This window comes from Protopterus annectens, chromosome 8.part0 (genome assembly GCF_019279795.1).
Source record: "Protopterus annectens isolate FY-2018-M chromosome 8.part0, PAN1.0, whole genome shotgun sequence".
Lineage (NCBI taxonomy): Eukaryota > Metazoa > Chordata > Ceratodontiformes > Protopteridae > Protopterus > Protopterus annectens.
The window spans coordinates 51,466,823-51,479,971 of record NC_056741.1 but is presented as its reverse complement, the minus strand read 5'-3'; positions in this window follow the sequence as shown (position 1 = coordinate 51,479,971).

The window sequence follows — 13,149 nt, the reverse complement described above, 5'->3', positions numbered from 1 at the left end:
ATCAGAAAGGTGAGCCAAAGAACACATTAATTTATGCGTTTTCCTAAAATGTGTGCAGGGGGCCCATCATTTGAAAACAGCCCTGGGACTACTTAAATTGCCACTAGCGAGATCCATTTTCAATCAATGTGAGTTTCAATGTAAGCAGGTTTACTGTTGCATGTAGCGAGTCTGTTTTCTCTGTGCAACTCTTTTGTTTTGTAGTGTTTTGTTTAGTAAATGACCATCAGTGGTTGTGTTATAACATTTTAAATAAAAGTTTTAAATTGGAAAAAGAAAATAGTAATTATACTGACAGGTTTGAGTAATTAAACACTTCTGTTTTTTATTGAAGAGAAACCGAATAAAACAGCACTTGGAGAAAACTTCAGTGCTTACTTCCAACACAGAAAGAATAACACATCTATTAGCCATTTATTGTTTACAACAGCAAAGGGTCCTAAAGGGATTATAGCGATATATACTACTGAGGAGAAGAACAGAGCCAATGAATATGAATTTTATAAGCTGCATGGTTCTCCAATAAGACACAAGATAATTTGTGGTACAATAAATGATGAAAGAAGAGGCACACGTTTAAGAGAAACATCCAACCATGTTAAAGTATCTGTGTGTAGAGTTAAGTGAAATTACCAGTGAATGGTGGCAGAGGATGCAGGAAGCTTTTACATAATGGAGTGGAATAAAAAAAATCTAAAATAAACAGAAGGATAGCAAAAAAATGCAGACAGATACTGACAGAGAAAAAATGCTCTCCTGGCGGCATTCTTGAACACACTTGCAGGTACCTACAGGTGAACTAAACAGCTGCTGCGTGTTCCACTTTGCCAGGGCCGATGGTACTGGTTAGGTACAGAATGTTAACTGTTTCTTTTGAGTGATGCTTCTACAAGAGTTGGGCTGCAGAGTTGCAGTCTGCCCTTGGCTTGGGATGTCCACAATGGCAGGATGGTGCTTTTGAAGATATTAGATGGGGGGGGGGGGGGCGAGTGTGCTCCTGATGGTATGTTGTATAGCACAGGGACAAAGAAATGCTAATGGACTTGGACAGTGCTAGTATGTTTGCAGCCCTGCACTGAGTAGATGCCATTGAGGTGTACCAAAGCTAGACAAGCAATTGTCAACAACATAGGCTGCTGTCAGCATATGGTGGGCAGCCATCTTAATGTAGGCTGCTGTGCATTTTGGGATAAAATTGTTGCAATACCCATTTGCCATCAATATGACAGTTATGCATGGGCATATGGTGGGAAGATACATGAGCAGTATGAGAATATACACGTCCTTTGTCACATGTGACCTCCTGCTTTGTGGCAGTGTTTATGGCATGTTGCTATGACTACTGATGTGCATGTTGTGCACTATTTGGCAGTGAGCATGCTGTATAGGCAGACCGGGCTGGGCATGTGCTTGCAAATATGGCCTGTAAGGATACCCATGTTCCCACACAGTATTTCTCAGCTGCATTCCCTCTGACCCATTCTTCCCATTGGCATACAAAAGTCAGAATAATGACTCTTTTGGTCACTTTAGTGGCTGATGGTAGGACTGTGCCACTCTGTGAGGATATGTGAAGGCTGCCAGCCTAGCTAGATAGAATTTTGTAGATAATTCTATGTCATTGTAAATATGAATATAATAAACAGGCTTGTCCTCTTAAATGTAAGAAAACTGTGTTAAATGTTGAACTTCAAAAATGTATCCACAGTGCACTCTGCTGGAAGAAAGCTGATTAGTCAAGCATTATATGACTGTTTGATCTCTAGGCTCAGAGACATAATGTCTGGACTGAGGAATTCCTTCTATTGTTTTGAGACCAGAGTTAATTACTAGATTTTACATATATAATGTCTTTTATTGCTGTGTTTTCCTAGCCAGGTGCAAGATCAAACACATGTTAAAACTCTGAGTTTCTGTTAGCCGGGGAACCAGAGAAGAATGATGTAATCTAAAATGAGTCAGCAGTGATGTATTATTTTTAAGACTTTCTCAGAGAGAGAGAATCAGAGCATTTTGCATTTGTCTTCAGAACTGACAACTCACCAGCACTTGCTTTGCTCTGTCTGTATGTAAGTAGGATCTTAGACTTTAGTGTTTCTCTTAGAAATAGATAGAAAATAGTAAGTTTAGACTAGCTGTTTTCTATATTTATGTCAGGCTATTCTACAGTATTATTTTAAGCATTTTCCTGTGATCTCTGAACTCTTGACTAGCCCTGTGTTGAATTAAGTAGAATTGTCTTGTGTTCTTATTATTTACTATTAAATATTTTTAAACCTTTCAACTGTGACAATTTTGTGTAGAGATAATTTAAGCTCTAGAGTACTTGCATTTATCTGGTGATACTATACAAAGCAACTCCAATAAGCCTTGCTGTTCGTCCACTTACTATTCAGATACTAATATTACATAGTATAAATTGCACACCCTTTGGTAAGGGCCTTTTTAGTAGTTGATAAGAGTAGTTGGTGGCAGTGATTACTACCTTATAGCCTGGCAGGAGAGGGCATAGCTGGAGAACCTGTGCCAGCCTTCCCCAGGAGTGTCTGTGTGTTTGTATATAAGACAAATCTCAAAGTGTGTGTGTGTGTCAGCTACTTGGGTAGGGACATGAAGCACTGGTTGGACAGAGAGGGCACTGGAGGTTTTGGCTTGACTACTCGTCTGACATCTGTACCATGTAGCTGTGCTAGTGGGTTGTCTTGCTGGGGATCTGGAGAGAAAGGAAGAAACCAGCCCCAGACTGACTGTGATCTCTGTGTGCTCTTAAGGGAAATTGTACTTTACTGTGTGTGTATTTGTTATCCTTCCCAATGTGGATGCCTCTCACTGGCGTTAGTGATGAGGGTTGAGGCTCCTTGATTAGTGGGTCAGTGCAGGGGCATCACACAGACATCCTTTTATAAAGGTGATCCTCGTAAGACTCTCACAGTAGGGGTTCCCAATGGGTCCTGTCAGTGCACGGACATCACACAGACATCCCCTTTATAAAGGTGATCCTCTTAAGACTCTCACAGTAGGGGCCCCCAATGGGTCCTGTCAGTGCACGGGCATCACACAGACATCCCCTTTATAAAGGTGATCCTCTTAAGACTCTCACAGTAGGGGCCCCCAATGGGTCCTGTCAGTGCACGGACATCACACAGACATCCCCTTTATAAAGGTGATCCTCTTAAGACTCTCACAGTAGGGGCCCCCAATGGGTCCTGTCAGTGCACGGGCATCACACAGACATCCCCTTTATAAAGGTGATCCTCGTAAGACTCTCACAGTAGGGGCCCCCAATGGGTCCTGTCAGTGCACGGGCATCACACAGACATCCCCTTTATAAAGGTGATCCTCGTAAGACTCTCACAGTAGGGGCCCCCAATGGGTCCTGTCAGTGCACGGACATCACACAGACATCCCTTTATAAAGGTGATCCTCGTAAGACTCTCACAGTAGGGGCTCCCAATGGGTTCTGTAACGTACAGCATTATCTTACTTTCCTTTAAGCACCATCTGAGAGTCTTGCCACCCTCGGTGTCTTCAGAAGCCATGGCCGCACAGCAGGTCATAATGCAGGGACACATAGTAGCATCCCCATGTACATGCATATCCCTGCTGTCAACATGGGGCGCACATCTTTGGGCACTTCATTAGCACAACTAGTTCTGTTGCAACCATTGCTTACCTCAAATATATATAGAATGGCAGGATTGTATTAGGGTGTGAACTATGCCATGCAATCAGTACATCAGCAGCATACTGCTTAGACATGTTTCCATTTGTGCACTTTGGTACGTCTACAGGCCATATGATAACAATAGTTTTCCTCACATTCTTGATGTGGTCAATAACTCACCCATACATGTACAGAGAGCTATGCAGGTAGTCATGCAACAGAACACCATTGAAAAAGCTTCTTAATATGGCGCCTGAAATGAGATAAAAATGTGATTCAGGGACATGCATGCTAAATCAGCTCATTAGCATAATGACCTCATCAGGAGCATCAGTACTGTGCACTAGAAACAGACACGGCGATTATTACGCTCATCACACTACGGATCTTTGTCACAGAGTGAGGAATCGACAAAAGAACCAGATATATAAGTGGCCCACAGGTAAGTGATTGACGGTATTAGTTTTACTTTGTGTATGCCAATATTGTACTTGTGTGGTGTTTGCTGAACTACATTATGATGGTATAAGGAACTGAGGTAATGGGGGTACATTACAACAAGTGGATACTGTCTGTGGTAATGTGAACAGGGGTAGGGTTTGTTCCATGGCAGGAACATTGCAGGTGATGTAACATAGTAGCTTAAGTGGAAAACTGTAAGGTTTGATGTGTTTGGTAGTATGGCGGAGATATACTTCCTGGTTTAGGTCATGTACTGTGTGTGTGTGTGTGTGTGTGTGTGTGTGTGTGTGTGTGTGTGTGTGTGTGTGTGTGTGTGTGTGTGTGTGTGTGTGTGTGTGTGTGTGTGTGTGTGTGTGTGTGTGTGTGTGTGTGTGTGTGTGTGTGTGTGTGTGTGTGTGTGTGTGTGTGTGTGTGTGTGTGTGTGTGTGTGTGTGCACATACGCATGTGTGCATCTCAGTCGCTGTTGATATGCAGGTCTTAAGAAGTATTCTTTTTGATATGTAGTTCACATATGCTGCACTATATGCTGTGGTGTGTTGTAGGGGAGGATTAAATATGTCAAGTATACTGTATGACCCTTTTGAGTAATACATTTTTGTCTGTTGAGGAGGAAGTGACACATTAGATGTAAGTTTTCCACTTTAAGGAGGGGGTGGAGTACTGGGCCCCTGCACATGCAAAGGGTGTGCTTGCAGTAGACCTTGTACTTAACATCCTTCAATGGCATTGCTGCATGACTGTTCTTTCCATGTTTCTTTTTCAATCACTTCTTTTTATGGATTGCAGATATGAGGAAGTGTGTGTTTGTGTGTGTGTGTGCGTGTGTGTGTGTTTATGTGTGTGTGTGTGTGTGTGTGTGTGTGTGTGTGTGTGCATGCACCCATGTGCTTGTGTGTTTGTCCCCGTGCATTTCTGTATGTGTATGTGTATGTGTATGCGCATGCGTGTATGTATGCATGTGAGCGTGCGCATGCTCACATGTGTCTGTATGCATCTGCGTGTGTGTGTGTGTGTGTGTGTGTGTGTGTGTGTGTGTGTGTGTGTGTGTGTGTGTGTGTGTGTGTGTGTGTATTAGTGGTCAAACAGTAAGGAGCCCAAGGTGCTACTATGTGTAAGTCTGTCCATCTGCTTTTGCTCCACTGAGATTTGCAGCAAACACACCTGTCTGGCCTGCTTCACAGAAAACTTTAGGGGTATACTTTGCCTGCACTCACATGACTTTCATTGGTCAGATACCAGTTGAGCATGCTGTGAGAACAGACATACCTACTTGACATGCATGGTGGCATATAAAAGGGTTCATACCAACCAACAGCAGTTTTGTGTGTTTCTAAGTAGATATATAGTGTATATCATGTGGCACCATCCAGAACATATTTTTTTTCACATTGTGAGTTGTCATGGCTGGCAGTGACACCACAAGGGAAAATTCCCCCTGACATAGAATGACAACCTGCTGCAGACCATCCCTGAACAGGGTTAGATACTCTGTAATGGGGGCTCTGATGAGGCAGACCATCCACGAACATGGTTTGATACTCTGTAGGGGGTGGTCTGATGAGGCAGACCATCTCTGAACATGGTTAGATACTCTGTAATGAGGGGTCTGATGAGGCAGATTATCCCTGAATGGGTCTATATTATAACATCGAAGTCTTACAACTTCGAATGTTATAATATCGAACCCAGTAGAGTGAACGCTGGTAATAACAAAGCTACAGAACACCATAATACTTTCCTAGGGAAAGTATTCGGCGGGCCATTTCTGCAGCTTCGCTATTTCCTCGACTGTGGAGCGAAGGTTACGGTTCAGGTTAAGGTAAGTGTGCGGATGAAGGTGAGTGTGTGATTGGGCGCAGGTTAGGTGAGTTAAGGTTAGGGAGCGGGTAAGGTGAGTGTGCGCTAGTGACGGACCTTAGGGCTAGGGTTGGGTTAAGGTAAGTGGATAGCTAGTGGTGTATGTATGGTTTAGTGTAGGGTTTTGTGAAGCGTGTGTGTGTGTGTGTGTGTGTGTGTGTGTGTGTATTATTTATTTTGATGTGCTTGTGTTTTGTGTATGTTTGTTGGAACAGTACATTTTTTTCCCTGGGAAAAAATTCACTATTCTGACTGTTCGGTTTTCTGGCGTTTCGCTCTACTGGGTTCGAAATTATAACATTCGAAGTTGTAAGACTTCGATGTTATAATATAGACCCCCCCTGAACATGGTTATATACCCTGTAATGGGGGCTCTCATGAGGCGGACCATCCCTGAACATGATTAGATACACTGTAATGGGGGCTCTGATGAGGCAGACCATCCATGAATATGTCCACAAAAAGTAAAAATGCACAGGAACAGGTGAAAGGTGCGGTACAAAAAAAACTGTATAAACTTGAAGTAAAAAAAAAAGTACCGAACCAACACGGCTAGGCAAGAACTCTATTTATTGAACATAAAAGAAAGTGATAAAAGTGAGCGCTTTCGCGACAACAATATCGCTTCTTCAGACTAATAAACAAGTAGAAAGACACGAGTTTAAAAAGAAAGCAAGACCAATCAGCTAGCATATGCAAATCTGATAAATTAACTAAAAGCTACACACACACACAAGCAATGCAGCAATTGTTATAAATACAAGGGAAACAGTACAAATAAAATCTTAGTTTAAAATCTTTGTTTAAAAATAACAATGTTTAAGCGGGCGTGCTTTCAAGAATGGTTTAAGGCTAGAAACCCCATTTAAACCATGGAGTTTCTCTGCATTCAAGAGCAAGATCCATTTCTGTTCAGCCCTTTCTGTTTTATTAGATGTATCACCCCCTCTAATACTAACGTCCAAGACCTGAAGTACAAAGAACTTAAAAGTGTGTTCTGAGTCATGTAAACCAATGTGTTGTGCTAAGGCATTTGTATCTTTCTGGCTCCTAATATCCCTATAGTGTTTGAGAATCCTGTCTTTCAGTGGCCTGTTAGTTTTGCCTATAGAGAAGGCATGACAGGCCTGGCAGCTTGCAAAATAAAAAAATATTAAGTTACTGCTAGGAAAGGGTGAGAGTTTTGGAAGATAAAATGGAGGGGAAGTGCGCAGAAGGGTAACTTAAGTTAGTCAAGCAATGGCCTTTATGAGGACTTACCTTACGCAGTTAGTCAAACAATTGCCTTTATGAGGACTTACCTTACGCAGTTAGTCAAACAATGGCCTTTATAACGACTTACCTTATGCAGTTAGTCAAACAATGGCCTTTATAAGGACTTACCTTACGCAGTTACTCAAACAATGGCCTTTATAAGGACTTACCTTACGCAGTTAGTCAAACAATGGCCTTTATAAGGACTTACCTTACGCAGTTAGTCAAACAATGGCCTTTATAAGGAATGTATTCAACAGAGCAGGGATTCATAAGTGGGTGAATTATATCATGCCAATTGGTGATAGTAATGTGGGTGTATCTGAGTGCAGGGGTTTGAGACACTGAAAGTATATTAAGACTAATATGCCAGTGTCTACCAGATGGTGTAGAGGATTAAGACTGTTTGCTGAGTTCCTGTAGTACATGGTTTGATTCCCTTAGTCTCATTTGCCTACCGTGTGACCTTAAGCAAATCAATTAACTACACATTGTTATTGGGTCTCCCCTGAAAAGGGACTGTGTATTCAGTATTTACAAACAGAGCAATGAAAAATAAATAATATGGTGCAGTAAATGAGATGTTATTTATTTATTTATTCCATTCTGCGGACACCAGTGTTCTGTTGTGGCAACCCTGAAAGGAGAAGAAGAAGAGGAAGAGGATGGCACAGTGAATGGGATCAGTGGATCTTTCTACAGATACTGCTTTTATTGCTAGAAGCTGGGGAGAAAATCCATATATGAAGAGCATACACAATCACCACAGTCCAACAAGCGCAAATGAATCCACTCCGTAGGGTACGTTGCAAAACACTTTAATCTAAAGTACACAGCAAACAATATAACGCACACAAGGACGTTTTCGTCTTCAACTTCAATACAACCAAAAGTAACTGTTGAATCTGTATATATATCAAACTTTCCCTCCAATTCAAAATTTGATATCCAATGAAAATGTTTCATTGATCTGTGAATCCATGTAAGGTGACCAAGAGATTCCTATAATCTAAAATACATAGATTAATGACTGAATGCTCTTAAAATACAATGAGTAAAATTAAAGTTTTTCATATTACTAACTTTAAAATACCTGTTAAATGTGTAAGGTCATAAAATGAATCATAAAATTAATAAATAAACAAATATTCAACAATTCATCAGCGTAAGCATATAAATAATAATAAAATAGCACCATCTAGTGGAAACCATTAAATAACCAAACCCATTTTTAAATACTAAAATTGGAATGATTGTATAAAAAGTGTGTAAATAGTGTATAAATGATTAAAATTGTTAAAATTGATAACATAGATAAAATATTGAAATAAATTTTGTATGGAAACCATAAATGTCTTACACCAAGGTTTAATCTGTGTGAAAACAGAAAAATATTAATATTTATGACCACCAAACTAAAGTTTGGCAGCCCTTAATTTTAGTACAGGTGCTATGGAGACCATTTCATTGAGTCCAGGAATTCTCCCTGCATCTAAAACCACCTGCCAGTACAGTTCCCTGTACTCAATCTGGGTTTCCCACATACCACCCCTTGGGTTCATAGGTACAACCTCTAAGACAAAAAATTCAAAGTTCTGAGACCCACACTTCACTGAGTGTTTGTATAATGCATTCCTATCATTTTTGACCCTAATGTCATATACGTGTTCATAGATTCTTTGTCTTAGTTTCCTCTCACTTTTACCTATGTAAAAAGACCCACATTTTTTACAGGTGGCAATGTAAATAATACCTTTTGTTTCACAATTTGCAAAGGTATCCAAAAAGAGTTTCCTTTTCCTGGCCTCCAAAAATATATGATCACCCCCTATTAAATAAGTGCAATATTTGCACCTGCCACATTTAAACAGCCCTTTCTTCATAAATCCATTCACCCTATTTCCACCATTGGTTCCAAACCGGTTTTCTAATATATTCTTAATCGTCTTTCCTTTCTGGTATGTATAAGTAAGTTCATTATCAAAAATACCCTCCAGGTCAGAAATCCTGGAGAAATTGTTCCATTCCCTTGAAAAAATTCTTTTAATTATACCTGAATTTCCATCATAGGTAGTTATTAATCCTGCATCGTATTCCCCTGTTGGGGTATTCTCAATCTTTTCCTCATTTGTAATATCAGTTTTGCCCAATATTGGTGCAAACCTGTCCTTTCTTTTTTCTTTTATTTCTTCTAAAATAGAATCAAATAATTCATGTGGGTACCCTCTATTGATAAAGAGACCCCTCAAATATTCGACCTCATCCAAAAATGCTAGGTCATCTGAGGTCATCCTACTTGCACGGACCATTTGTCCTTTGACCACCCCCTTCTTCTGATGGAAGGGGTGGCAACTGGAGAAATGCAAGTAGGAATTGGAGAAGGTTTCCTTCCTGTGTATCCGTGAGGTAAACTTACCAATATTCACATCCAAATAATGGAGCTCTTCCTGGTTAAAATTCGCTGTGAATCTCAAAAAGTTGGTGGTATTATTCAAATACTGTTTAAAACTATCAAATTAATTTCTGTTTCCATTCCAAAGAAAACATAAATCATCTAAAAATCTACAGAATAAAACACAATTACTATAATAGGGTGAATTTAAAAGGAATTTCTTTTCCCAATATGCCATTACTATGTTTGCATATATTGGGGCACAGTGAGCCCCCATCGCCACTCCTTTTACTTGCTTAAAATATTCACCCTGAAAATATATAAAATTATTTTTTAAAATTGTTTCCATAAAAATTAAAATGTTTCTAAAATCAGTATGAGTTAACTTTTTACTGGTTATTAGCATTTCTTCAAACCATAGCATTCCAGTATCATGTGGAATGCTTGTAAAGAGATCTACTACATCCATGGTTCCAAATGCTATATTTTCTGAATACAGGTTAACCTCCAATCTTCTCAAAAAATCCCAAGAATCTTTTAAAATGTTTGTACTGGTTTCCAAAATGTTCTTAACCTTTTGATCAACATATTTAGCTAGTGGTGCTGTAACAGAGCCTTCAGCTGATACAATAGGCCGTAAAGGTAGGTCTAGGCTGTCTTTGTGTACTTTCGGGATACCAAAAATGCATGGAATCTTAGGTTTTTCAACAGTTAAATAGTGATAAGTTTCTTTATCTATAGAGTCTTCCAGAAACATGTCATATAACATTACATGAATTTTTTGATACGCAATGTTAATCTCGTTAATGGAGGCTCTAGAATATTTATCAGTGTCATTGAGTATTCCCATAATTTTTCCTTCGTACAATATGGTATCCATTAACACAACACCCCCACCTTTGTCGGGTTTCATGACTCTTAAACTCTTATTATTACTAATTTCTCTTAAAATAGTATTTTCAGCTTGTGTCAAGTTAGAATATGTCCTTTGGTGTACCAAACTCATTCTAATTTCATTTTCAACTTTATATTCAAAATTTCTCAACTGTGGGTGTATGGGTGGATTAAAAGTACTTTTTCTTTTTAAACATCCTTGAATGCAACCAACGTTTTTTCCTTTAAGAATTAATTATAAATTCTTTTTCCTAATAAATAGTTTGATATCAATAAGAAGTCTAAAAATGTCAGTTCCTTTTTTAGGGATATAGGTAAACCCTTTTGAAAACAATTGAAACCATCCTATATCTAGTTGGATATTGGTGTAATTAAAAATATTAAAATCACCAAATGTCCATTTGTTCATATCCTGAACAATGTCATTGGTTAGTTCCAATCCTGTTCCCTGTTCCTGTTCCACCCCCTCCCCCTGTAGTTTTTTAAATTATACACAACTCTTTCTTTCTCCATTAACCTTTCTGACCTTGTAAGTGGAGGGAATTCTTCATCTAAAATGTGTTGGTCTATATTCTCGTCATCATTGACACATCTAACATCATCACCCTGTTCTTTTCTCCAATTACCAAACCCTTTCCTATATGACTTCTTGGGTTTGGGATATTGGACATTGTTTTTGTATTCTTCTACATCCCTACTAATTTTACCCATTTTTCTTGCATACACACCCTTACACTTCAATTCCACATTTTTCAATAATTTGTGATATTTTTCTTTTTCGTTTTCGATTGTGTACATTAAGTCCCCTAAAGCAGCTTTATTAATGTTATCAATATCCACCTGTAATTTTTCCATTTCATTTTCGTTATTTTTAATAATTGCCTTCATGATACCAAAACCACAGTTATCAAAAATAGTATTTAATTCCTGATGAAAGGCAGTACCCTCGAACACATTGTTCGGGTATTTGCACACTCTAAGCCCTTTAGGAACAATACTAATAGATAAGCAATGTTTCAAATAACAATTGTCCATGTCCAATAGTTTGTATTTATACAAATAAAAGTCCAAGTCATCCAACATAGATTTATAGTTCTTATTGTATTTGGTCTGAACGATTTCTCTTTTGAAATCAAATTTAGTGTTCAAAATATGGATGACCAACTTATCAGTACCTGGTGAATTGCTCACGCTCTTCGGTGACCTCCGAAAACGAGTCCTCTGCCCCTTAGCTTCAATTACTTTTTCGGAAAGTCCATTGCCGTCATCTCTGGTGATATTAGGAAACCCATCGAGACTGGAATCACCCAAATTAGTTCCTTCACTAGTACCGTGAACATTGGTTCTCGTCTCTCCACCATTGTTAACAACGTCGCGTTGTAAAACCTCCTGGTTACCCGGAACTAGTGATGCTGAAACAAACGTGGCCATGGATTGGCTAAGCGGAGTAAGTAATCTTATCAGCTGAGTAAGCTGTCCAATGAGTTTGCGTAACTCTCCAGTTTCGGACCCTCTGGGACAAGGATCTGCGCTTAATGGAAGCTCCATAAATGAAGAGGTTGTAGAGCAGATGAAAAAAGGCACGGGAGAATGAAATGTTAAGTTTGAGGATACGTTGAGGAGAGAATAAGAGCAGCTTTTAGGTGAGCAAATGCCCAAAAACATGGGCAATGCATGTTTCATGCCAACGTGTACTGATAAAGTGATTAGCTTTTAGCATATTCTCTGCAATTGAGTCCATATATACTTTTATGGACTGCAAAGACTCACTAGGAAGTTTCCAGATGTGGGACCATATTGTTGGAGGTGTGGTGAGGCAGTTCATGGGGATCTGAATGCATCTCTTGGTCATGTCCAGTGCTGGCATGTTTTAAAACATGCTTGCAGAGAAAAACAGAAAAAAATGCAACGTGGAATGAAATGTTCCTTTGTGTCACTGGCAAGGAAACAATTAAGGCATTTAACACTTTTAACTTTAGAGATGAAGAAAGACTTATCAGTTATCAGATCTTAGAGAAAAGTCTCAAGCATAGTGAGAAACAAAGAAAACTCACAAGTAAGGCGTTTGTTTTTCACTAGAGATCCAAGTGATTCAGCAGTCAGTATGAAGACTCACAAGTAAGGCGTTTGTTTTTCACTAGAGATCCAAGTGATTCAGCAGTCAGTATGAAGACTCACAAGTAAGGTGTTTGTTTTTCACTAGAGATCCAAGTAATTCAGCAGTCAGTATGAAGACTCACAAGTAAGGCATTTGTTTTTCACTAGAGATCCAAGTAATTCAGCAGTCAGTATGAAGACTCACAAGTAAGGCGTTTGTTTTTCTCTAGAGATCCAACTGATTCAGCAGTCAGTATGAAGACTCACAAGTAAGGCATTTGTTTTTCACTAGAGGTCCAAGTAATTCAGCAGTCAGTATGAAGACTCACAAGTAAGGCGTTTGTTTTTCACTAGAGATCCAAGTGATTCAGCAGTCAGTATGAAGACTCACCTGTAAGGCATTTGTTTTTCACTAGAGATCCAAGTTATTCAGCAGTCAGTTTATGCTCATATTACTGGACTGAAATACAGCTGACTTTTATGATTCAAAGATAAGACAGGTATATGCTTATTATATAAAAAGATCAT